This window comes from Coturnix japonica, chromosome 1 (genome assembly GCF_054131305.1).
Source record: "Coturnix japonica strain WE chromosome 1, WE-NBRP24, whole genome shotgun sequence".
NCBI lineage: Eukaryota > Metazoa > Chordata > Aves > Galliformes > Phasianidae > Coturnix > Coturnix japonica.
In genome coordinates, this window is record NC_140663.1 from 103,576,282 (window position 1) to 103,589,809 (window position 13,528).

The following is a 13,528-nucleotide window of genomic DNA, read 5'->3' on the forward strand; positions in this document are numbered from 1 at the left end:
CAGAAGCGGTGCAGGCTGTAAGTTATTTTCATTGGAAAATACCTTGTATCATTGAATTCCATGATCAAGACTTGGTAAACTTCAATATGTTTTGTTCACGTCACCCAGAACAGATACACTACTACATCCATACACTACTACATCCATACATTTCAAGTTGACAGTAACAAACACTAATCCATGGAAAATGACTGGAGATTCTCTATGAAATCACTGAACTTTACTAGCAGTACACCTTACAACCATATGAATGAATATACTGATCACTGACCACACTCATTCAAAGGAAAAAAGACCAAAACAACAATCAAACCCCACACTCTTAGCAGTACCACCGTGCACATGGAGTGCTGGTGATGCAGTTTTCTTTCATTAACACTGCAATAAGATTTGAACATCGTGCTGCTGAGCTACAGGTACTACAGAGTACCTTAGGGAATTAACTTTTTAAATTTCCCATGCATCAGTACAAAATGTTATTCCAGAATGGACTCTATCATGTTTCTGCAAGTCTATGACACTTTCAAGGAGTTTCTTATGCAAGGTTTGCCTGCTTGTTCTTTTACTACCAGTGAAGCACGTCTGCCTAATCTCATCAAGTAGGATTCCCTCATCTTAGGCTTCCTTACTGTTGTGTCTCCATCACAACAGCACAAGTACTTCCTCCAGATCTGTGAACTCATGAACCAATGGCACATGAGATGACAAAGGAGGACAAAACCCACTCTGCTGTACCACAACTCAGCATCGCATCTTCCATCCATGGAGGCACAAAGCCCAGATGGTGCTGACTTGAGCAGATTCAACACTTCCCATTGACCTGAAGTTCACAGAAAGCATCAAAGACATGGCTCAAGGTAGAGGTGCATGTCCCTGTGAAATGACACAACAGACAGGACTATGCACCAGGAGAAGAGAAAGCAGAAGCCTGAGGATGGCCTGGGCCAAAGGCACTTTGACTGTAGGAGAACAAAACCTGAGCCATTTCACCAGGCCAGAGTGCAGGACACGCAATGCTCTGAGAGTGCAGGCAGAGCAAAGAGGCTGTCTCTGGCTACTCACTAAGGGTCTGAGTGGGTGATTATCTCACCCATGGAACGTTCTCATCTTGTTTGTGAAGTGAGTGAGCCAGGCTACTGAAATACAAATTGTTTAAATAGAAAAACGCTTAATTGTCTATGCACACTCCATATGTTTGGAAGTAGGGAAGTTCTAACAATTAAAGACAAATCACGAGAGGCATGCTTGCATTTCCATGTCCCTACGTGTGGAGCAAAATTAGTTTAATGGTAAACTCATGTCCCTGGGTGCACTGAGTGAAAAACCTTATTGCTGTTACAAACCACCTGACAAGAATACAGGACATACTATGGAAACAAAGAGAACATAAGTAAATGAATGCTTTCAGACAGTGGAAGACACTCTCCAGCATGGAAAAGTAGATGAGAAAGCAGGATTGAGTGACCACTTCATTGCTAGACAGATTATTCAGCATTGCTCATTTTTCATCCGCTGCAGGAATGCATAAGTAGGATTCAGACAGTTAAATTCACTAGAATGCTGGGGAATACATAACACTCAGTTTATGTGTACTTATATATATCATAAGAGACTACAGTATTTTCAAATTTCATCCATTCATTTGCCTGCTCACATAAAGCTCTGTGAAATTTTCAGAGAACAGATGAAACTATTTTCCTAGCAAAAACACAATGTACCCAAAAGATGTAATTCACTTGTCTAAATAAAAACCAGTTAATTAATGGGTAGATTGAAAAAGAGGCACACAGACATTAGACTGCAGTTTGTCCTGAGCCATAACAATATAGAGTCAACACCATTCAGGAAGCTTCACCAAATTTTGTAAGTTTGCTTTAATTTTCACTCTTACAGGGTGTATTAATTGTGATGGCTCAGATACAAACTTAACTAAGGGAACGCGGGCGGTAGTTCCACTTAAAGAAAATTGTCAGAGCAGTGGAAATAAGGGCCAAATACAGAATGTCTTCTTCTTAAATTCTTTCTAATGATGAGACTGAGGCACCAGCCTCAAAGGTTTTGTTTTTGTTGTGTTTCTTTGACCTAGCACAAGCGTTGCTACGCTTCGCTTTAAGAGAACACAAAAAGCTGTGGGAGCATGGGTCATGAAATAGCAAAATATTATGGCTAATGGTTTTAAGCCTTAAATACTATTCTGTTCTTTTCAGCTTGGCTGTTTGCCCTCCTGTAACTGGGTAACACTATCAATTATTTATTTATTTTTAAGTCACTGTTTTCCTGTGATGTTTCCAGACACTCATACCTTGTGTTCTTTTAGAGTAGGGAAATCAGTAGAGAAGTCATTTTGCCCTGAGTATTCCACTGGAATATAAGAACGGGAAAACTGACTCACAGAGTGAAAAAGAGGTACAAAAAATAACCCTGATGCGAGTCTGAGGCATTTCCTTTCTTCAGGATTTGATCATCAGTTCAACAATCATTCTGTTCAAATTCAACCTAGAATAAAACTTACTCAAAGTCATTTCTGCAGGTTTCAGTATAGGTTTTGTTCCAGTCCAGAAATACCACAAACCTTCTATGGCCTACTTTGATTTTCAAGCTAGTCATTGAAATCTGCCCTCAGAAACATGCACATCTCATTTTCACATCGTTGTTTGGTTGGGTTTAGCTCCATTCTTAGCTCCTCCAGAACTCAATATCTGTTATACAAGTCTTTGTGACAATGGTTAGAGAAAAAAATTTGTCCTACATAGCCATGGAGTTGCAATGCTCCCATAGCACATTAAAGCAACATCTTCCTCTGCCAGAATCAACTGACACCTTTACAGCCTAAGCTCACCAAAAAGAATAATAGTTAAAATCTTATTTGTAGAACAATAATCCTGAACATCAAGTATTTCACAGCACAGCATTTCACTACAACACCGTTGTGATCATTACCACTCAACCGTTCCTAAACACTGTCTTGTGCTGATCTCACATTTATGTTTATGTGACAGGGTTTCAAAATAAGCCAGTAGAGGAAGTCAGTCCCTATTACTGAAGATCACACTACTGTAGTGCAACAAAGCCCGCAGGCAGGAATGCCAGAACTGTGCTGTTTATGAATCATCATTCTCAAACACAAACAGGTATTCAGGGGAGATACAGCATCAGTAAATAGAGTTGGATCAACATGTGGGATTCCTTAAAGAACAGAAAATAACATCCCCCCCCCCATTGTTTAATGGTATAGAAATTTCATAATAAAAAATTGGCAGCCTGCAAGTTCAGAAACATTTGCCTGAATGCCATCTTTTACAAACAGAACGACTTCTTATTTTTAGGGAGTCGTGCAGAAGGCCCATTTTCTCTTTGCGCCATCCATGCTCACTTGCAAACAAAGAATAATCATACCACAGGGACAATGCCTTAACCTCAAATACATTTTCTACTGCTATTTTCAGGTCATCTCTGAACAGAACGAGTTCCTGCCTTTGTGCTGTGTAGCTCTGAAAACAAACCACAAGCCACTTAGGTACACTAGGTCCTTCAAAACCAGATAAACACACAGAGAGGCAAACCAAGCTCCTTATAAACCACAAAACACAGTATTAAAAGCCACCGATCACCTGTTTATTGCCCACTGCCTTGCCCACTGAGAAGAAACCATGTTGCATAACACTTCTGCTACCATCTTTTGCCTAAAACTGCTTTTTGGGTATGCATACTAGTATTACAGTAAAGGGAAACTCTTAACAGTATAAAAGAATGTCAGAATTATTTATCCCCAAGTACCTAAACATAAACATACTTACAACCTCATATGTGCATTTTTACTGCTTTTCTTCCCAAAACGCTATTCAAATACCTACTCATTAGTGAAAGTAGACTGCCTTGTTACATATTTAATTATTTGTGATTCACAGACCTTTAGATTTTCTTCCCAGAACAACAACCAAAAGAAAAGGGGAAACAATAGGGGACCTTACATTCACAGCAAGGCTCAAGAAGATCTGCAGTAATGAAAACTTTCAGTCTTCTCACATAATTTATGCATTAATAACTGAGTATGACTTCATTGCTTTCCCCAGGCATAAGCTGTCTGAAGATGCATTTGCATAGTTACCTAACAAAACACTTATTCCTATAGATGTTTTCTGTGTGTATGAGGATATATATATTCACTCCTCCTGAACGCATCTCCAGCCTTCATATTACACAGACTACAGTAAAACTCCAATGTCGAGCATGACAAGGTTGGAAAGGACCTACAGGATCATGTAGACCAACCATCCTCCCATTACAGCAGCTACAGCAAACCACTAAACCATCTCTCGCAGCTCCTCATCCAGACACCTCTTGAACACTGCCAGGGATGGTGGCTCCATCACCTCCCTGGGCAGCCATTCCAGTGCCTGACCACTCTCTGAGAGAAAAAGTTCTTATGTCTAATCTAAACCTCATCTGATACAACTTGTGGCCATTTCCTCTAGTCCTGTTGCCTGGGAGAAGAGGCCAAGCCCCTCCTCATCAAAACCTCCCTTTTGGAAGTCGTAGAGTGCAATGAGGTCTCCCCTCAGCCTCCTCCAGGCTAAACAATCTCAGATCCCTGAGCTGCTCCTCGTAAGACTTGTGCCCATTTCACATTCACACTTTCCTGTCTTCCAGGTGAAAGCTACAAGCATCCGCTCACTGCAAGCACGCTCTCTGCCATATCTGCTTTTCTCTGCCTATCACAGCCTCTTCATCTGCTGTAACGAGAAGTTAAGAGAGCTGGAAGCTCTCTAAAGTCAAAAGCACTGTCATTTTTCCTCAGACTTAACATGCACATACTAAAGTAAAAAGCATCTCTGATTGAAAACTGGTAACAGTGACAAAACAAGCAGCCGCCCTTAATTTACTGATCCTTGTCTTGTTACCTGCCATTGTTTCATTTGGATTCCTGTTTAAAAAAAAAAAAAAGCCACATCCATGGCTACACCTGAGTGTAACACTTGATGAAGGGCTGTTCTGTTCCTCCCTGCACTCCTCCCTTCCTCATATGCTACAGTGGGAAAAAAGAACAAAAAACCTTCAGTTCGGTCTCATTCCCTCAGTATTAACAAGAGCAGGAGGGCCAAAAGGGAGTCAGTTTCAAAAACAGAAAAATATAGGCAGTTGTAAACAAGCCCAAATCTATACATCAGCAGCAGACTACTTAGAAGCAAAACCAGAAGAGCTGTGCCAAATCAAAGGACAAGAACACCAAACCTGGATGCTTGTTTCAAGTGTTGGAGCATAGGACAATCAAGGAAAAACACAATGTACTACACATAAAATTGTCACTATTCCACCAAGACACAAGGGCATAGTTCTATGAGAGAGCATCCAAAGGAGGGATGCAAAGGTGGTGAAGGGTCTGGAGGACAAGACATATCAGGAGCGACTGAGATCCCCCCCAAGTACGTTCAGCCCAGAGCAGAGGAACCTGATGAGAGGCCTCATGGCAGCTGCAGCTCAAACGGCATGGAGCCGTATCATGGGAGGGTCAAGTAGGATTCAGGGAAGGGGCCTGCACCAGAGGGCAGTGGGCATGGAACAGCTGCCCAGGGCTGTGTGCATGGCTCCCAGTGCTCCCAAGGAGCATCTGGACAGTGCTCTCAGAAGCACGATCTGGTTTTGGGGTCTTGCATGGGGCTAGTATTTCAATCCTGAGCTGAGGAGGGAAAGAACAATCTTGACAAGGTGGCAAGCTGGAAACTGTTCTACACCACTCTTTTTGAACTGGATGTTTTGTTCCTAAGCATAAAACCACCCAAGAGACTGTATTTTTAAGTATCCATAAGACTTCACTCTGTCCTGGAAAGTGCTGTGCATACTATTTTAAGACTAATTTACCAGCTTTACTACTGGTTACTAATTAATTCAGGCAGGCAGATCACAACAGAATTTGCTTTCCTCACAGACAAAAAGTACACAGCCACAAGAACACCACTGAAAGCAGTAACAGGATCCCACCTAAGCTTCCTCACTTGAAACTGAAGGATGTGAGCAACGAACACAAATCACTTAGAACATTTATTTCTCATCGTTTTCTCAAAACCCAGCTCCACCATGTCTGAAAACATGACAATATCAGAGACATCTGTAACAATCACCAGAATTATTTTCACTGACTTACTGAGAAAGCTTTTACATGCATCAGTGGTTCAGGTACTCCACCAGGCCTAAAGCTGAATGCATAAATGCTTTTGCTTCAAACACAAACCATTCATAGTAAGAAACATGGTGTGGCAAATATTAAATACACTTGCTCAAAACTAATCAGAAATGAGCTCGTGGTTTCATTTCAAAATATTTTTTGCATAAGCAACATTACACCAGTAACTTAAACTCTTAAATGAGAAGGTGAACTCTCAACACTGATTTCCCACAAATCATTTCAGAGTCTTTGCTCTCTTCCATAATAGAAATCAAACATCAATAAGGTCATGAACTGAAGTGACTTCAGGGTAAACCGCCAATTCCTGGCAAATCAGTCTCAAACATTAAGAGATTTCATCAGGAAGGACTTGTACCTTGCCATGGATGTTACTGATTGAACAATGCCCTAAAAGATTTTCCCAACCATAAGCAAAACAACTCCCACCTTAAGAAATTCAGACAAGAAGAAGTCTAGATGCATTTTTTTTTCTTAGATGCAAGGCCGACATCCAGGATGCTCAGAATACGCAGCTAAATTGACCTAAATGGCACCCACTCACATTCTGCACTCAGAACAGCTGAAACTAGACAAATGTTTACTAAAGTACAAGATCTATAAGCACGCAAGCACCACCACTGCATGCCGAGCTTGTCCCACCCTCATCTTTCAGCACACTTATTACTGCAGCACCACCAGATGACACCCATGTTTGCACAGGTTACTTGTACTTCTCCACCTTTCTCTGCTGCCATACCCATTTCTCAGAAGGATGCACACCTTTGTGCAGAAAGAGAAAATACCAAGAAGGGATATCCTTCTCACTTGTTAGTTCTCAACTGTACCCAGAAAGTCGCTGTTTACCAGCACTTATCTTTTTCTTTACCCAATCACACCCTACTTTTTCACCTTTTTCTGACATTGAGGTATTCAAAACCAGTGTTAAAACAGCAGCTTTACTGTAACCTTACTTAGGGCTTCATTCTTTTTTCCCCAAGATGAGGTTTCCAGCTTCCCAGCATAAGTCTCATCTCCTCTGCCTTTGATAACAGACTCCACCAGCAGTACTATTTCTGTACTACTGTCCACAGTGAATAGAAGGTAACTCCTACACCAAATATTGATTTAATTGAGAGTATGCATGAGTTATGCTTCTCTTATCCTTCTGAAGCCACATATGGGAGCACGTGTCCATGCGTAAACATCTGTCACCCATGGCATCACTCCCATATTTATTACCTTAAGTAGGCTTACTATTCTGAAAACAGGAAATCATTCCCTCCATTTTTCTCTCATCTCAGCCCATTACACCCTATCTACTTCCTGCAAAGACACAGGAAAATGAACCAGAGTTCAGAAAGTGATATATGAAGTATGTTCTTCTTAAATCTGATTTACTTCTTCTTGGGTTCTGAAATGCCCCTTGAAATGAGGAAGCGAGTTCAGATTTAACTGGTATTCAATTGCTCAAAAAGCTACCAAACTGCCGTGTAGCAACTGCAAATGAAAAACATCACTGACAAATGGCTTGCTTTCAAATAGCACTTTCACCCAGAAGTCTGTCGAATAACAGAATCCTTGGAAACAACGTTCCCATGGTCATGGACATTTGCTTCCCTGGTATTCAGATAACATTCTAGAAGTTCAGCAACATGCTGAACAAAAAAATGATTCCCTCAAGCTCCAATTTGCTGTATTGGTGCTATGCGCAAAGGCTGATCCAAAAGTATTATCTCCTACCTCATTAGGTTGGCCCACAGTGTCAGAGGTGGATGTTGGTGGTACAGCAGTAAAGGCTGAACTTTCCTGCTATGCTGAAAAAGATTTTTGTAGCTGAAAATATTCACTGTCAAACAGTGTTATTGAACTCCTTGTAACTGGTGTAGTTTCCATGGAAATACACAGAAGGCATTACTTTTGGAGCAACCTACATACAGTTCCTATATTATTTCCATCTCCACATTACATAAAAAAATAAAACCAAGACATTCATACCTCCGATTGCTTTCCTCTCTGCTGCTCATGCATTGCTACTTCTGCTGTTTGTGGGGCTGTACAGATGAAGGGTACCCATTCCAGTGGAGAGCCACTAACAAGTTGAGCTGTATTCAGATCATAGTTTAACCCAACACAGAATGCAAACATTCTGAAAAGCACAGACTTCCTCACAGTAAGAAGGATGCAGTGAAGAGTAATTTCTCACACACATGCATACACACACACAACTATCATCTATCTGGACTTAAGACTCACTGCAACTGAAACTAGATCAAGAGATGCCCTAGAAAATTGAAATATTTCAGGCATGCATTTAAGTGAAGAGGCAAAGGCAGTTTCTTAAATAAAGAATGTGCTTATTTAAGGAGATTCCCATTAACACAGTTCTGTGGAATACAGTAAAAATGACAGTGGAATCTTGCTTCATCTTTTTACATTTCTAAGCAATACAAAAAGCTTTTCCAGGGAAGAGTTACAGCGAAATTAAAAAGCTGCAGATTAGAGTAAATGAACTATGAAGAAACTCCAGTGCAGGCTGATTCAGCAAGTAAATTCAGCTCCTGCACAATTGGTTGGGCACTGAAGCGATGCTTCAGCACATGGGGGTATCTTTTTGATAAAAAGACCCCACAACAACCCCACTCACATCCAGGACAACCTAAAAGAAATGCTTAAACAGCTTTTTCCTACTGCAGAATCCAAAGGCTGCTCTGAACAGAAGGCTTCATTGGCACACATTTAATGTATATGCACACATTCATTAGCATAGGTTGCACATATCTGCTTGTGGTTCTTCTACATAAACAGATGGAAAAAAATGCTCTAAAGATCCAAATTAAAATATGCGTGTACCAGCTAACATGAATACACCTTTTGCTACCTTCCTTGGACTCAGCCACACTGTTCTTTAAGGTTTACTCTTCCAGCCATTCTTAATTATTCTGTTCTTTATGTTTCTTGTGTTTGCATGCTCTGGGACAACACATAGGGATGTAAATCCCCACTATAAAGGAAGTTTGATAAGAAGGCAGGGTAAACACAGACAAGGAAGTAGCAATAAAGAACTGAGAAAACTGTGTGCACAATCCTACACCACAGCTGTGACTTCAGCCTTCACTCAATTAGCAGATACCCTTTCTCCCCACTCTAAAAAGCTGAATGTCTTACTAATAGAGATAACCATCAGATTTGAAATGCACATTTTCCTTGATAGGGAAGCTTGCAGCAAACAGCAGTATGTATGCAATAACAACATGCCTTGTAGATACTCAAGTTGTGGTGCTCAGGGATATGATTTAGCAGAGGGTTGTTAGAGTTAGGGTACTATGGTTAGGCTGCGGTTGGACTTGATGATCTTCAAGGTCTTTTCCAACCTGGGTAATTCTATGATTCTAAATAAGTAGATGACTGCAACTTCACACTGCAAAGAGTTTAATAAGATCCATCATACCCACTGTCCTTCCACTGTAGAAACACAATAGCATCAACACAAAAAGGGCCTTCCACATAGAATTTTGATTGAATTACGTTTCCTCCACCCTGAAAGAATTTAAGATCTCAACTACCATGAAGTCTGAAGAAGTCAGAACATGCTGATTAGCATCTCTTCAGAGCAGAGGTAGTTCTGAAGGCAGCTTCGGAATATTAACATGTTGAACTCCAGAAAATGTTTCAGTACACTGATATTGCCTGGAAAGCATAACTGTACCTCCAACAAAGCATATTCCTCAAAGCTTTCTCAGATCTCTGAACAGCTGTCATTGCAACTCTCACTCTCCAGAAATCCACTAGAATCACCCAGATGTGAACCCCTGGATATAGTTGCATTTGGGGGATAACTTGGTTCAGAAATGCACAGGAAAGCATAGAGCCAAACACTAAGTTAACCATTAGTGTTATTTGTGTCCTTTTACATGAAAAAGTTGGAAGAAGAGGAAGGAAAGAGTATGGAGCATGTGCTTTCAGACAACACAGCTTTCCTGACCACATGGTTGATGAATAAGGGCTCATTATGATCACCTGTCCCAGTCTCCCCAGCTGTGCACAGTCCATATGATTCCTTCATACTACCTTCTGTCAAAAATAAATCTTTAAACACTGATGCTTTCCTAAAAAGTTTTGTTTTCAAATGACGGGGAGAGGGAAATAAGCAGTCTAATGAATTCTGCACTACCTTTCTAGTCTCAAGATGTCAAACTTGAAGTTTCCAACTCTGGATGTTGTTAAACTTTTCCTAGCCTGATTTAAAAGCCCATTATTCCTCATCTTTAAATTCCTAAACACCAATCCAACCACTTCCTTCGTCCTTTTTGATCCACTCAAGGCCACATGCTCTGAGAGGCTGTAAAGCAACAGCTTTTTAAATGTTACTGGAGCAGGCTGCGTCTTGCACACAAACCTCTCACCTGAAGCACATACAGCAAAGCAATAACACCTACAGACCACACAGGTAATTCTCACACCCCCTGCTGTTCTATCACCTCACACTTAGGAGAAGCTCACCCCTGGCTGACTGCTCACAGGGCTCCCAAAGCCTTCCCAAAGTCACAGCTCTGGGGAACAGCAGGTTGGAAAGACCACTAAGATCACATAGCCCAGCCATCAGCCTATCACCACTGTGCCCACTGAACTCAATAGGTTGAAATACAAATTTTGGTAGAGGCACTCAGTACGTACCAAGTAACCCAGATGATTGTACGTGAATTATAGATAATTTCAGTTAATAGTAAAATAGGTTGCTTTTCATAGAATCATTTAAGCTCGAAAAGACCTTCAAGATCATCAAGCCCAACACCAGCACGACTACTGAGCCCCATCACTAATCCGTGCCTCTCAGTGCCACCAAGCAAAGCAAAAAGCTGGACGAAAACTTTCAGCATCACACGGCAAGGAGCTGCTCTCCACCTGAGCTCCACGGAACCACCCACCCAGTCAATTAACTGCCCCATTCTTGTTCAGCAGAAGCGGCGATGAGAGCTGCCTGCAGCACCGCTGCCAGGAGAAGCCAACTACCTTCATTTTTCATAGAAACGTGGGCTAAAACGCGTTAAGATAGAGGAGAGAGATCACAGCTCCGGTTAGGCTCCCGACGGCAGCAGCGCTCTGCCGTGCAGGGAAAGGCGCCCGCGGCCGGAGGAGCGCAGCCCAACCCGGCACCGCGCTGCTCTGTGCCGGGACTCCTGCCGCAGGTTCCTTCTTCCTCTGCACGCTCGAGGAAAGCAAATTAAAGACAAAATAAGAACAATCATTTCTAAAAGGTTGCCCATAAAAATAAAAGGACTCACCAGGTACCTCGGTAAGAGAGGAGAAGCGCGTGTATTTATCAGCATCCCCTCTGCAGCAGAGACGGCGAAACACTGCTGATGTCAACTCCGCAGATCTACGGGGCGGGGAAGCAAAGTACTACTCCAGCCCCAGCGGGATGCAGCCCCCAGCACACACACACAGGGCACAGCGGGGCTCTGACAGGTGCACCCAGCTGCAGCCCGCCCGCCTCGCCCTCTCCCCGCCTGGGCTCTCCCGGCAGCTGCGCGCCGCGCTCCGCCCGCACCAACCCAGCTGCCGGCCGCCCCGCAGCGCCCCTCGGCGGCACGAAGCGGGGCCGTCCCGTTGCCGGAGCCGCTGTGCTGCCTCGCTGACCCCGAGCCCATAGGGACTGGCTCTTCCCACAGGGTTTGGGAAAGGTGTGCCTTTCGCTGCATGGAGTGGGCAGCTGTGGTTTCTTAGGATGGGTTTGGAAGCGAGAGAAAGGTGTTCTGTGGTCATCTCTCTTTTCAGCTATTAGGAAACAGCAGGGACAGCCATTCTGAGCGGTGGCTGAGGGAAGAGACCAAAGGGTAAAACAGCAATGGAGGAGCATAATTGATTGAGGAGTATAATTGACCTCATTGCAGCCTTTCAATACCTGAAGGGAACTTACACCCAGGAGGGGAGTAAACTTGTTGAAAGGGCTGACAATAGCAGGACACGGGGAAATGGTTTTAAAAGAGGGAAGATTTAGGTTGGATGTTAGGGGGAAGTTCTTCACTAGGAGAGTGGTTAGGCCCTGGAACAGGCTGCCCAGGGAGGTTGTGGATGCCTCGTCCTTGGAGGTGTTCAAGTCCAGGTTGGACGGGGCCCTGGGCAACCTGATCTAGTAAATGTGTATGTTTGGTGGCCCTGCCAGGCAGGGGGGTTGGAACTACATGATCCTTGAGGTCCCTTCCAACCCGGGTCATTCTGTGATTCTGTGTGATAATGGTATGCACTTGTCCCAGCTGCCCTCCCTACAGCAATATGCAATGGTTCTTAAGTTTAATGACCATCATTTCAATGGTTCAAGTGTCTTTAGATTTATCAGATAGCTGCAAGTCTTACAAAACATCCCCAGATTTGAAAGAAACCTAGCAAAAGAGTGTGTGGATTCATCCAGATGAAGCAAATGATTCATTTACCCTTGTGGGCATTCTCAAACCTCTGGAGAGCTCACATAGCCGGCATCTGAGGAGGGAGATAAGGAAACCAATTTAGCACTCGTGTATTGCCTAACATATTAGAACGGGGCTTTGAAATTTCTGCAGTGTGCACAGGAAGGCCATGTGGAAACACTGAGGAGCAGGTCCCTTTAGCTTTAGCTTTAACTCATTTTAAAATGATGTAATTTTTATCACAGAATTATCAAGGTTGGAAAAGACCTAGAAGATCATCTAGTCCAACCAATTACCAATACTTCCCAGCTAAATCATATTCCTCAACACAGCACCCAAACATTTCTTGAACACTCCCATGGTCGGTGATTCCACCACCTCCCTGGGCAGTGCATTCCAATGCCTGACTACCCTTTCCAAGAAGTAATACTTCCTAATACTTTCCCACTTTGAAAACATTGCAATGTGTGCAATGGAAATCATGGGATCACCTTCTAGTCCTACATCCAAGTCATGTATGGAAACATTAAGGAGAACCAGCCCTAAAATGGAAGCATCAGTATCAACAGAGATATGCAAATAAATATATTTTGTAATTCTTAATTTTAAATACGAAAACACAAGCTTCAGATTCATGTGATTTTTTAGTTGTACATTATAAATATTGTCTGGAGTGTTGGTGAATGAAAAGAAGGGGAAATAACCCAACGCCATCCACATAGCCATAGAAGTTCTGCATGAATGTGTGCAAGAACTTCTTTATGGTGAGGGTGACGGAGCACTGGAACAGGCTGCACAGGGGGGCTGTGGAGTCTCCTTCTCTGGAGATATTCAAGACCCACCTGGATGACTACCTGTGTGACCAGCCATCAATAGACTTTGGCATTTATTGATATCCCGTTTCACACAGACCCACAATCTGCCAAATGCACAGAACTTGCACAAATTACTAACTGCTAGA

General features: G+C 42.7%; 1 protein-coding gene across 5 annotated transcripts in view; it reads right to left on the minus strand.

Moving 5' to 3' along the window:
* The window catches only part of SYTL5 (synaptotagmin like 5), a 68,994-nt gene extending 57,272 nt beyond the window's left edge, over positions 1 to 11,722 (minus strand). For 2 of the 5 annotated variants that reach the window (XM_015884523.3, XM_015884506.3), the window contains exon 1: positions 11,446 to 11,722. The gene's annotated coding sequence lies outside the window, so the exon portion shown is untranslated. The remainder of the gene's footprint in view (positions 1 to 11,445) is intronic. The other 3 variants (XM_085549236.1, XM_085549243.1, XM_015884513.3) reach the window with 3 other exon arrangements.
* Positions 11,723 to 13,528: the final 1,806 nt, after the last annotated feature.